Below are 14,226 nucleotides of genomic sequence, written 5' to 3'. Positions count from 1 at the left end.
AAAACTATTATGCAGTGGCGTGTATTCATGGCTACCAAGGGAAGCCAGGCTTCCCCATAAAATTGACCAAGATGGTTTTTTTTAAACACACAATTATTCATCTTTCGTCTCTCTGTTTCATAGTTTTCCTTTAATTCGCAAGAGGCTGAATGTATCTCACATGAGAAAGCATCCGAGCGAGCGGAACAGCGCCCCTCCGTCTCTCTATGTTTATTTTATTTTATTTATTTCACCTTTATTTAACCAGGTAGGCAAGTTGAGAACAAGTTCTCATTTACAATTGCGACCTGGCCAAGATAAAGCAAAGCAGTTAGACACATACAACGACACAGAGTTACACATGGAGTAAAACAAACATACAGTCAATAATACAGTATAAACAAGTCTATATACAATGTGAGCAAATGAGGTGAGATAAGGGAGGTAAAGGCAAAAAAAGGCCATGGTGGCAAAGTAAATACAATTTAGCAAGTAAAACACTGGAATGGTAGATTTGCAATGGAAGAATGTGCAAAGTAGAAATAAAAATAATGGGGTGCAAAGGAGCAAGCTAAATAAATAAATAAATACAGTAGGGAAAGATGTAGTTGTTTGGGCTAAATTATAGGTGGGCTATGTACAGATGCAGTAATCTGTGTAGGCCATCTATCTGATGTCGTCTGGTCCAAACCAGTATGACATTGTTGCCGCCCATAGCATTGTAGGCAAGGGAAGCCGGCGAGCATCTGGCCTCCCGTAACAAAAAAAGTATAAAAAATGGGCGTTGGGCTAAACTGAGCGAGCTCGACTGTGAAGGGTCCTGGAGCACCCAAAAAAAGTGTCATGGGAAGCCATCTTGGATTTGGTGTCACTCTTATCAAATCCCATTGACAGCATCTGTCATTGACAGAAAAACCTGAATTGTTACATTTCATTTGGTTGTTTTCCTGCGGTGACTAGCTAGCCGTCTAGTTAAAATTGTACCTTTCCTAAATTAGCCATGGATTGAGATAGGGATTTGGACTTGTGGTTTTACTTCATTCTCCGTATGATTATCCGGCCAATGATTATAACAGCGATTCTGATCCAACCATTAATTCATATATTGTTGTGCCCCTGGCTTGAGAGGATGAAAGTTCAATATTTAGCTTGATGTAGAAGGCTAATGTTAACTGGCTAACATTGCCCATGAATGGAAGTTAGGCTAGCGAACAAGCATTTTAGCCAGGTAGCCTAGGAGAACAAAACATGAAAGCATGTACTGTATGACAGAGTGAATGACCGTTTCTTCAACATGAAAGAGAGGAGGATGGGTTTGGTATTTCCCTACAAGTAGGGTGCGTCAACATGTTTTCTACTTGCAGGAACGCACACACACACACACACACACACACACACAAATCATAACCAAGGAGAGCCATATCATATTTCGCTCACGTTGATGGGACTAAATACACTGCTCAAAAAAATAAAGGGAACACTAAAATAACACATCCTAGATCTGAATGAATGAACTATTCTTATTAAATACTTTTTTCTTTACATAGTTGAATGTGCTGACAACAAAATCACAAAAATTATCAATGGAAATCAAATTTATCAACCCATGGAGGTCTGGATTTGGAGTCACACTCAAAATTAAAGTGGGAAACCACACTACAGTCTGATCCAACTTTGATGTAATGTACTTAAAACAAGTCAAAATGTGGTTCAGTAGTGTGTGTGGCCTCCACGTGCCTGTATGACCTCCCTACAACACCTGGGCATGCTCCTGATGAGGTGGCGGATGGTCTCCTGAGGAATCTCCTCCCAGACCTGGACTAAAGCATCCGCCAACTCCTGGACAGTCTGTGGTGCAACGTGGCGTTGGTGGATGGAGCGAGACATGATGTCCCAGATGTGCTCAATTGGATTCAGGTCTGGGGAACGGGCGTGCCAGTCCATAGCATCAATGCCTTCCTCTTGCAGGAACTGCTGACACACTCCAGCCACATTGCCTTGCATTAGGAGGAACCCAGGGCCAACCGCACCAGCATATGGTCTCACAAGGGGTCTGAGGATCTCATCTCGGTACCTAATGGCAGTCAGGCTACCTCTGGCGAGCACATGAAGGGCTGTGCGGCCCCCAAAGAAATGCCACCCCACACCATGACTGACCCACCGCCAAACCGGTCATGCTGGAGGATGTTGCAGGCAGCAGAACGTTCTCCGCGGTGTCTCCAGACTGTCACGTCTGTCACATTTTCTCAGTGTGAACCTGCTTTCATCTGTGAAGAGCACAGGGCGCCAGTGGCGAATTTGCCAATCTTGGTGTTCTCTGGCAAATGCCAAACGTCCTGCACGGTGTTGGGCTGTAAACACAACCCCCACCTGTGGACGTTGGGCCCTCATACCACCCTCATGGAGTCTGTTTCTGACCGTTTGAGCAGACACATGCACATTTGTGGCCTGCTGGATGTCATTTTGCAGGCTCTGGCAGTGCTCCTCCTGCTCCTCCTTACACAAGGGCGGAGGTAGCGGTCCTGCTGCTGGGTTGTTGCGCTCCTACGGCCTCCTCCATGTCTCCTGATGTACTGGCCTGTCTCCTGGTAGCGCCTCCATGCTCTGGACACTACGCTGACAGAAACAGCAAAACTTCTTGCCACAGCTCGCATTGATGTGCCATCCTGGATGAGCTGCACTACCTGAGCCACTTGTGTGGGTTGTAGACTCAGTCTCATGCTACCACTAGAGTGAAAGCACCGCCAGCATTCAAAAGTGACCAAAACATCAGCCAGGAAGCATAGGAACTGAGAAGTGGTCTGTGGTTATCACCTGCAGAACCACTCCTTTATTGGGGGTGTCTTGCTAATTGCCTATAATTTCCACCTGTTGTCTATTCCATTTACACAACAGCATGTGAAATTTATTGTCAATCAGTGTTGCTTCCTAAGTGGACAGTTTGATTTCACAGAAGTGTGATTGACTTGGAGTTACATTGTGTTGTTTAAGTGTTCCCTTTATTTTTTTGAGCAGTGTAGTTTTTGGTATCTTTTAGTTGTCGCTGTATTAGACTAAGCAGAGGTGATTTGACGATGTTGAAATTGTGAGGATTTCTTTGCGTCTTGTGGTAACTCTCTGGGGTTCTAAATCGATAGTGGTTTAGTGGTCTGAAAATGTTGGAAACATTAACTTGCTTGACCACACTGTAGGTCATGGAACTGTCTGTTACTGTACATGTAATATGCTTTGTGGACTTCATTGGACAGAGGTTGCTGGGGGGGGGTTGGCTTCCCCAGTTATTTTACCCACGCACTACTACTGCTATTATGACCACTGAGAAGGGGAGACTCTCACGAAAACAATGGTGTTCTCCTCTATGACCCCCACAAGTGTAACATGACTCGTCTGAAGGTAACCGGTACCGGTTTAAAAATACAAACGGACGTATGAAGGTAGTTTTGTGCCTTCCCCCAAAAAAATGGGTTAGATGCAGTTGCCTTCGGAAAGTATTCAGACCCTTTACTTTTTTCACGATGTTACGATACAGCTTTATTCTAAAATGGATGAAATAGTTTTTTTCCCCTCACCAATCTACACACAATACCCCATGATGATAAAGCAAAAAATATAAAATATATATATATAAAAAAAAAAAAAAAAAAATATTTTTTATTTTTTTAAATATCACATTTACATATATATTCAGACCCTTTCCTCAGTACGTTGTTGAAGCACCTTTGGCAGTGATTACAGCATCGAGTCTTCTTGGGTATGACGCTACAAGCTTGGCACACCTGTATTTGGAGAGTTTCTACCATTCCTCTCTGCAGATCCTCTCAAGCTCTGTCAGGTTGGATGGATAGCGTCGGTGTACAGCTTTTTTCAGGTCTCTCCAAAGATGTTCAATCGGGTTCAAGGCTGGGCTCTGGCTGGGCCACTCAAGGACATTCAGAGACTTGTCCCGAAGCCACTGCTGCGTTGTCTTGGCCGTCCTCTTCGGGTCGTTGTCCTGTTGGAAGGTGAACCTTCACCCCAGTCTGAGGTACTGAGCGCTCTGGAGCAGGTTTTCATCAAGGATCTCTCTGTACTTTGCTTCATTCATATTGCCCTCTATCCCTGCTGCTGAAAAACATCCCCACAGCATGATGCTGCCACCACCATGCTTCACAGTAGGGATGGTGCCAGGTATACTCCAGATGTGATGCTTGGCATTCAGGCCAAAGAGTTCAATCTTGGTTTCATCAGACCAGAGAATCTTGTTTTTCATGGTCTTTGAGAGTCTTTAGGTGCCTTTAGGCAATCACCAAGTGGGCAGTCATGTGCCTTTTACTGAGGAGTGTCTTCCGTCTGACCACTCAACCATAAAGGCCAGATTTGCAGAGATGGTTGTCCTTATGGAAGGTTCTCCCATCTCCACAGAGGAACTCAAGAGCTCTGTCAGTGTGGCCATTGGGTTCTTGGTCACCTCTCTGACCATGGAGCCTCAGTTTGGCCAGGTGGCCAGCTCTAGGAAGAGTCTTGGTGGATCCAAACTTCTTCCATTTAAGAATGGAGACCACTGTGTTCTTGGGGACCTTCAATGCTGCAGACATTTTTTGGTACCCTTCCCCAGATCTGTGTCTCAACACAATCCTGTCTTGGAGCTCTACGGACAATTCCTTCGACCTCATGGCTTGGTTTCTGCTCTGACATGCAGTGTCAACTGTAGAACCTTATATAGACAGGTCTGTGCCTTTCCAAATCATGTCCAATCAATTGAATTTACCACAGGCGGACTCCAATCAAGTTGTAGAAACATCTCAAGGATGATCAATGGAAACAGGATGCACCTGAGCTCAATTTTGAGTCTCATAGCAAAGGGTCTGGATAGTATGTAAATTAGGTATTTCTGTTTTTAATATATTTGCCAACATTTCTACAAACCTGTTTTCACTTTGTCATTATGGGGTGTTGTTAGATTGCTGAGGTCTATTTTTTAGAATAAGGCTGTAACGTAACAATGTGAAAAAAGTAAAGGGGTCTGAATACTTTCCAAAGGCACTGTATGTGTAAAATATCATACATATACAGTACCAGTCAAAAGGTTGGACACACCTACTCATTCAGGGGTTTTTCTTTATTTTTATTATGTTCTACATTGTAGAATAATAGTGGAGACATCAAACGATCAAATGACACATATGGAATCATGTACTAACCAAAACATGTTTAACAAATCAAAATATATTTTAGATTTTAGATTCTTCAAAGTAGCCACGCTTCGCCTTGGTGACAGCTTTGCAAACTCTTGGCATTCTCTCAACCAGCTTTAGCTGGAATGCTTTTCCTTCTGTGTTGAAGGAGTTTCCACACATGTTGAGCACTTGTTGGCTGCTTTTCCTTCACTCTGGGGTCCAACTCATCCCAAACCATCTCAAATGGTTTGAGGTCGGGTGATTGTGGAGGCCAGGTCATCTGATGCAGCACTCCATCACTCTCCTTCTTGGTCAAATTGCCCTTACACAGCCTGGAGGTGTGTTTTGGGTCATTGTCTTGTTGAAAAACAAATGATAGTCCCACTAAGTGCAAACCAGATGGGATGGTGTATCGCTGCAGAATGCTGTGGTAGCCATGCTGGTTAAGTGTGCCTTGAATTCTAAATAAATCACAGACCGTATCACCAGAAAAACACCCCCACACCATCACACCTCCTCTGCGTCTCACAAAGACACGGCGGTTGAAACCAAAAATCTCAAATTTGGACTCATCAGACCAAAGGACAGATTTCCACCGGTCTAATGTCCATTGCTTGTGTTTCATGGCCCAAGCAAGTCTCTTCTTTTCATTGGTGTCCTTTTAGTAGTGGTTTCTTTGCAGCAATTAAACCATGAAGGCCTGAATCACACAGTCTCCTCTGAACAGTTGATGTTGAGATGTATCTGTTACTTGAACTCTGTGAAGCATTTATTTGGGCTGCAATTTCTGAGACTGGTAACTCTAATGAACTGATCCTCTGCTGCAGAGGTACCTCTAATGAACTGATCCTCTGCTGCAGAGGTAACTCTAATGAACTGATCCTCTGCTGCAGAGGTAACTCTAATGAACTGATCCTCTGCTGCAGAGGTACCTCTAATGAACTGATCCTCTGCTGCAGAGGTAACTCTAATGAACTGATCCTCTGCTGCAGAGGTAACTCTAATGAACTGATCCTCTGCTGCAGAGGTAACTCTAATGAACTGATCCTCTGCTGCAGAGGTAACTCTAATGAACTGATCCTCTGCTGCAGAGGTAACTCTAATGAACTTATCCTCTGCTGCAGAGGTAACTCTAATGAACTGATCCTCTGCTGCAGAGGTACCTCTAATGAACTGATCCTCTGCTGCAGAGGTAACTCTAATGAACTGATCCTCTGCTGCAGAGGTAACTCTAATGAACTGATCCTCTGCTGCAGAGGTAACTCTAATGAACTGATCCTCTGCTGCAGAGGTAACTCTAATGAACTTATCCTCTGCTGCATCCTCTGCTGCAGAGGTAACTCTAATGAACTGATCCTCTGCTGCAGAGGTAACTCTAATGAACTTATCCTCTGCTGCAGAGGTAACTCTAATGAACTGATCCTCTGCTGCAGAGGTAACTCTAATGAACTTATCCTCTGCTGCAGAGGTAACTCTAATGAACGTATCCTCTGCTGCAGAGGTAAGTCTGGGTCTTCCTTTTCTGTGGCAGCCAGTTGCATCATAGTGCTTGATGGTTTTTGCGACTGCACTTGAAGAAACGTTAAAGTTCTCGACATTTTCCGGATTGACTGACCTTCATGTCTTAAAGTAATGATGGACTGTCATTTCTCTTTGCTTATTTGAGCTGTTTTTGCCATAATATGGATTTGGTATTATTATAATATGGATCTTCTGTATACCACCCCTTCCTTGTGTAAATTGAAATGCATTCTGGGTGACTACCTCATGAAACTGGTTGAGAGAAGGCCAAGAGTGTGCAAAGCTGTCATCAAAGCAAAGTGTGGCTACTTTGAAGAATCTTAAATATGTTTAACACTTTTTTTTGTTACTACATGATTCCATATGTGGTATTTCATAGTTTTGATGTCTTCACTATTATTGTACAATGTTGAAAATAGTAAAATAAAGAAAAACCCTGGAATGTGTCTTCTGCATTTAACCCAACATCTCTGAATCAGAGAGGTGCGGGGCTCTGCCTTAATCGGCATCCACGTCTTCAGGCACCCGGAGAGCAGTGGGTTAACTGCCTTGCTCAGGGGCAGAACGACAGATTTTTTTACCTTGTCAGCTTGGGGATTCAATCTAACCTCTAGGCTACCTGCTACCCCATGAGTATATGGTTCAATCTTTTACTGCTACTGTGTGTATATATATTTTTTCTGTGTTTTCTTATATCTCCTAGATTTAGGACACTTCAAAGCGACTGCCTTTAACAAACGAATCAAACTTAAAAGTGTTGACATACAAAAGGTGAGAAAAATAAAAATAAACTAAAGAAAGATCTATAAATGATCACTCCGATGTTAAGACCTTGGACTGAGATCTACCCACAAAAGCCAAAGGTCACTGGGTCAACGTGCTATTAGTTTAGTCATCCCTTCACAAGACTAAACACTCAATCTCACGAGACAATAAATCTCTCTATTCTGTAGTGTAGACCGCTGCGGCTCTAGCCGCGCTCTGTATTAATGCGCATCATTATTCCGTTCTCCCTGCGATACCAGCATTATGCGAGAATACATCCGTGTGTACTTCAATAATGCATTCACATTTCTCATTTTAAAAGCACTATCTGCAATTGAAACCCCTTTCTACCACGGAACGTTGAGTAAGTAAGTCATCCGCAGGGTTACAGTATTACGGCTGTGTGTTGGGGGGGGGTGGAGGGATGGGGTGGAGGACTGAGGGGTGGGCATGAAAAAGAGCATGTGAAAAAATTGATGAAACCTATTTATTGAAACGTGAAAAAGTTGAAATGCTCAGACAACGTACAACCTCATTTTTATCGCTAGACTTTGCTTTTACATTGTTTCTCATGCTCTTGCTGCTCCCCCTCAGATGGTTTGAAGTATACAAATAATTCTCGAGGAAATTATATCCTTAAGGTTTAGGGTTGATATCTTCATCTGAGAGTCGCGTGTGGGATTGAGTAAGTGCTCCTGCGTGCGCTATGGGTCTGCTGTAGCTTATGTCAAATTGACGGCTCGCCGTCTACCCTTGCTTTTCAAATCAAAGCGCAAAAGTTAGACTGGACCACCTGTACGGATACTGCGATGTTAATTACCCTGTTGTAATTAATTTCAAAAGCCAATAAAGAACGGCACTGTAAGACTGTGAGTGGTTCAACCTTTCAAGACTGTAGGCCTTCTGTGTCAGCCTCTTTTGAGCACGGGCTATTTTTCTTCTACTTCTCGACACAAAGTTAACGCTTCAACACATTCTGGAATTGTTGTTTGCTTGGGGAATCTAAAAGATTGATGTGTTTTCCCTCTGTCACCAGCTCAAAGTTCAAGGTGTGGTAGGAGGTTGGCGGTTCCATATTTTCTCATTTGAATCTCAACACTTTTCTGAGGTGATTTTCAAATGTTCTGGGCTGGTGCCCAAGTCCACTCTAAAGGACATTCAAAGGTATCCACCTAATGAACCATCTATTAGACCGCCTAGTTTAATGCTGATAAAGAGCATCAAGACCCGCCTGTGAAAAATGAGCAATCCTTGACCTCAATTATCTCGTCTCACTAAGGGCTCAAAGGAGAGAGAGATTATTCTTTAATCTTTTGAAGGTTGATTATAAGTGTCTTAAATTTCGGCTGCAAGATGTTAGATTCGTTGAAATACTGTAGGCCTATCTTTAGTTGGAACATTGAGGTTGAGAAGTGTAAATGATCTCTTTTGGATTTGTAAAGCTGAGTTCTGATACTGCTCACAACATGTGATTTCGGTCTTGAATTTTTTATTTTGGTCCAGATATGCAACACTAAATCGTTTTATTTGGACTCTGAAGCATTTTTCTTTCTTAGAGCTAGCTGATAATGTTTGTCGATAATTTGGACGGATCCTCCGTCCGACCTCCCATCCTCAAAACATGTGATATCTGCTGCCATTCATTAACAAGCATTAAACCATTACCTCCTTAACCGCATGTCTCGTGACAGCCCAACCCAATTATGTCAGTCTAAGCCAGAGCATGCAGAACAGCGCAGGAATGTTTCATCAGTATGTTGCTGTGTTCATCCAGAAAGGAAATCACTGAGCGCAGTTTGTATCTCGTATATTTGCCTTAGCTGTGTGGCTAAATCTGACCCACGTTTCAGTATAATTGTAAATAGTTGTAGATGTAGCATAGTTGTAAATGAACCAAATGTGGCCTGTTCAGTATCTCAAAGTCTTACATTATCTCAGTGTCTCAATGTATCTGAGTGTCTTACATGATCTCAATGTATCTGAGGGTCTTACATGATCTCAATGTATCTGAGTGTCTTACATGATCTCAATGTATCTGAGTGTCTTACATTATCTCAATGTATCTGAGTGTCTTTATCTCAATGTATCTGAGTGTCTTACATGATCTCAATGTATCTGAGTGTCTTACATGATCTCAATGTATCTGAGTGTCTTACATTATCTCAATGTATCTGAGTGTCTTACATGATCTCATTATATCTCCGAGTGTCTTACATTATCTCAATGTATCTGAGTGTCTTACATTATCTCAATGTATCTGAGTGTCTTATTATCTCAATGTATCTGAGTGTCTTACAATTACATTATCTCAATGTATCTCAATGTATCTGAGTGTCTTACATTATCTCAATGTATCTGAGTGTCTTACATTATCTCATTATGTCTCCGAGTGTCTTACATGATCTCATTATATCTCCGAGTGTCTTACATTATTTCATTGTCTCTCTGAGTGTCTTACATTATCTCAGTGTCTCATTGCCTCAAAAATCAAATCAAATTTATTTATATAGCCCTTTGTACATCAGCTGATATCTCAAAGTGCTGTACAGAAACCCAGCCTAAAACCACAAACAGCAAGCAATGCAGGTGTAGAAGCACGGTGGCTAGGAAAAACTCCCTAGAAAGGCCAAAACCTAGGAAGAAACCTAGAGAGGAACCAGGCTATGTGGGGTGGCCAGTCCTCTTCTGGCTGTGCCGGGTGGAGTTTATAACAGAACATGGCCAAGATGTTCAAATGTTCATAAATGACCAGCATGGTCCAATAATAATAAGGCAGAACAGTTGAAACTGGTGCAGCAGCAGCACGGCCAGTTGGACTGGGGACAGCAAGGAGTCATCGTGTCAGGTAGTCCTGAGGCATGGTCCGAGGGCTCAGGTCATCCGAGAGAGAGAGAAAGAAAGAGAGAAAGAGAGAATTAGAGAGAGCACACTTAAATTCACACAGGACACCGAATAGGACAGGAGAAGTACTCCAGATATAACAAACTGACCCCAGCCCCCGACACAAAACTACTGCAGCATAAATACTGGAGGCTGAGACAGGAGAGGTCAGGAGACACTGTGGCCCCATCCGAGGACACCCCTGGACAGGGCCAAACAGGAAGGATATAACCCCACCCACTTTGCCAAAGCACAGCCCCCACACCACTAGAGGGATATCTTCAACCACCAACTTACCATCCTGAGACAAGGCTGAGTATAGCCCACAAAGATCTCCGCCACGGCACAACCCAAGGGTGGGGGCGCCAACCCAGACAGGATGATCACATCAGTGACTCAACCCACTCAGGTGACGCACCCCTCCCAGGGACGGTATGAGAGAGCCCCAGTAAGCCAGTGACTCAGCCCCTGTAATAGGGTTAGAGGCAGAGAATCCCAGTGGAAAGAGGGGAACCGGCCAGGCAGAGACAGCAAGGGCGGTTCGTTGCTCCAGAGCCTTTCCATTCACCTTCCCACTCCTGGGCCAGACTACACTCAATCATATGACCCACTGAAGAGATGAGTCTTCAGTAAAGACTTAAAGGTTGAGACCGAGTTTGCGTCTCTGACATGGGTAGGCAGACCGTTCCATAAAAAAGGAGCTCTATAGGAGAAAGCCCTGCCTCCAGCTGTTTGCTTAGAAATTCTAGGGATAATTAGGAGGCCTGCGTCTTGTGACCGTAGCGAACGTGTAGGTATGTACGGCAGGACCAAATCAGAGAGATAGGTAGGAGCAAGCCCACATAATGCTTTGTAGGTTAGCAGTAAAACCTTGAAATCAGCCCTTGCTTTGACAGGAAGCCAGTGTAGGGAGGCTAGCACTGGAGTAATATGATCAATTTGTTTTGGTTCTAGTCAGGATTCTAGCAGCCGTATTTAGAACTAACTGAAGTTTATTTAGTGCTTTATCCGGGTAGTCGGAAAGTAGAGCATTGCAGTAGTCTAACCTAGAAGTGACAAAAGCATTGATTAATTTTTCTGCATCATTTTTGGACAGAAAGTTTCTGATTTTTGCAATGTTACGTAGATGGAAAAAAGCTGTCCTTGAAATGGTCTTGATATGTTCTTCAAAAGAGAGATCGGGGTCCAGAGTAACGCCAAGGTCCTTCACAGTTTTATTTGAGACGACTGTACAACCATTAAGATTAATTGTCAGATTCAACAGAAGATCTCTTTGTTTCTTGGGACCTAGAACAAGCATCTCTGTTTTGTCCGAGTTTAAAAGTAGAAAGTTTGCAGTCATCCACTTCCTTATGTCTGAAACACATGCTTCTAGCGAGGGCAATTTTGGGGCTTCACCATGTTTCATTGAAATGTACAGCTGTGTGTCATCCACATAAGTTAACATTATGTCTTCGAATGACATCCCCAAGAGGTAAAATATATAGTGAAAACAATAGTGGTCTTAAAACAGAACCTTGAGGAACACCGAAATTTACAGTTGATTTGTCAGAGGACAAACCATTCACAGAGACAAACTGGTATCTTTCCGACAGATAAGATCTAAACCAGGCCAGAACTTCTCCGTGTAGACCAATTTGGGTTTCCAATCTCTCCAAAAGAATGTGGTGATCGATGGTATCAAAAGCAGCACTAAGTTCTAGGAGCACGAGGACAGATGCAGAGCCTCGGTCTGATGGCATTAAAAGGTAATTTACCACCTTCACAAGTGCAGTCTCAGTGCTATGATGGGGTCTAAAACCAGACTGAAGCATTTCGTATACATTGTCTTCAGAGAGGAATGGAAGATTCGATATAGGCCGATTTAGTTTTTTATATTTTCTGGGTCAAGGTTTGGCTTTTTCAAGAGAGGCTTTATTACTGCCACTTTTAGTGAGTTTGGTACACATCCAGTGGATAGAGAGCCGTTTATTAATGTTCAACATAGGAGGCCCAAGCACAGGAAGCAGCTCTTTCAGTAGTTTAGTTGGAATCGGGTCCAGTATGCAGGTTGAAGGTTTAGAGGCCATGATTATTTTCATCATTGTGTCAAGAGATATAGTACTAAAACACTTGAGCGTCTCTCTTGATCCTAGTTCCTGGCAGAGTTGTGCAGACTCAGGACAACTGAGCTTTGAAGGAATACGCAGATTTAAAGAGGAGTAATTTGCTTTCTAATAGTCATGATCTTTTCCTCAAAGAAGTTCATGAATTTATCACTGCTAAAGTGAAAGCCATCCTCTCTTGGGGAATGCTGCTTTTTAGTTAGCTTTGCGACAGTATCAAAAAGGAATTTCGGATTATCTCAATGTCTCTGAGTGTCTTACATTATCTCAATGTCTCTCTGAATGTCTTACATTATCTCAATGTCTCTGAGTGTCTTACATTATCCCATTGTCTTTGAGTGTCTTACATTATCTCAATGTCTCAATGTCTCTGAGTGTCTTACATTATCTCAATGTCTCTGAGTGTCTGACATTATCTCAGTGTCTCTCTGGGTGTCTTACATTATCTCAGTGTCTCTGAGTGTCTTACATTATCTCAGTGTTTCTCTGAGCGTCTCGCATTAGCTCAAAGTTTCTCTGAGCGTCTCACATTAGCTCAATGTCTCTGAGCGTCTAACATTAGCTCAATGTCTCTGAGCGTCTCACATTAGCTCAATGTCTCTGAGCGTCTCACATTACCTCAACGTCTCTGAGCGTCTCACATTACCTCAATGTCTCTGAGTGTCTAACATTAGCTCAGTATCTCATAGCATCAGTGTCTTACTCTATGTCAGTGTCTCTCAGTATCTCAAATCAAATCCTAGTTTATTGGTCGCGTACACAGATTTGCAGATCTTATCACAGGTGCAGTGAAATGCTTATGTTTCTAGCTCCAACAGTGCGGTAATACCTAGAAATATAAAACAATACACACATAATAAAATAAAAATACAAAAGAAAGACATGAATTAGCATTGTCAGAGTCCGGAATATGAATATAAATAATTGTGTGTGTGTATAGACAGTACGGACGGTATGTGAATAGAACAGGTGTGTACAGCAGTAGTTCTATAGAATGAACCATGACTAGAATACAGTATATACATATAAAGTGTGTAAAACAGTATGTAAACATTAGTAAAATGACCAGTGTTCAATGGGAGCAGTCTCTAAGGTTCAGGGCAGGGTGCTGGGTGGTAGCCGGCTAGTCACAGTGTCTAAGGTTCAAGGCAGGGTACTGGACAGAAGCCAGCTAGTGGTGACTGTTTAACAGTCTGATGGCCTGGAGATAGAAGCTGTTTATCAGTCTCTCATTCCCAGCTTTAATGCATCTGTACTGTCTCCACCTTCTAGATGGTAGCGGGATGAACAGGTCATGGCTCAGGTATCACTCTAATTCAGTGTCTATCTGCGTGTCTTTCCTCCAGCTTGTTTTTGCCCAGGCCTGTAGAGAGATGGTAGTGAGCCCGACAGGCCAGCTCCGGGGCTTGTGGCATCAAATCAAATCAAATGTATTTATATAGCCCTTCTTACATCAGATGATATCTCAAAGTGCTGTACAGAAAACCAGCCTAAAACCCCAAATAGCAAGCAATGCAGGTGTAGAAGCACGGTGGCTAGGGAAAACTCCCTAGAAAGGCCAAAACCTAGGAAGAAACCTAGAGAGGAACCAGGCTCTGAGGGGTGGCCAGTCCTCTTCTGGCTGTGCCGGGTGGAGATTATAACAGAACATGGCCAAGATGTTCAAATGTTCATAAATGACCAGCATGGTCAAATAATAATAATCACAGTAGTTGTCGAGGGTGCAACAAGTCAGCACCTCAGGAGTAAATGTCAGTTGGCTTTTCATAGCCGATCATTAAGAGTATCTCTACCGCTCCTGCTGTCTCTAGAGAGTTGAA

The 14,226-nt window shown here is 43.0% G+C and overlaps 1 protein-coding gene across 4 annotated transcripts in view; it reads left to right on the top strand.

Annotated features, from left to right (window-relative positions):
- LOC135512413 (KH domain-containing RNA-binding protein QKI-like) overlaps nt 1–14,226 on the top strand; it is a 110,690-nt gene that overhangs the window by 11,461 nt on the left and 85,003 nt on the right. The gene's annotated exons all lie outside the window — the stretch shown is intronic.

Source organism: Oncorhynchus masou, chromosome 24, assembly GCF_036934945.1.
Source record: "Oncorhynchus masou masou isolate Uvic2021 chromosome 24, UVic_Omas_1.1, whole genome shotgun sequence".
Lineage (NCBI taxonomy): Eukaryota > Metazoa > Chordata > Actinopteri > Salmoniformes > Salmonidae > Oncorhynchus > Oncorhynchus masou.
This window is presented reverse-complemented; position numbering and strand designations above follow the sequence as displayed.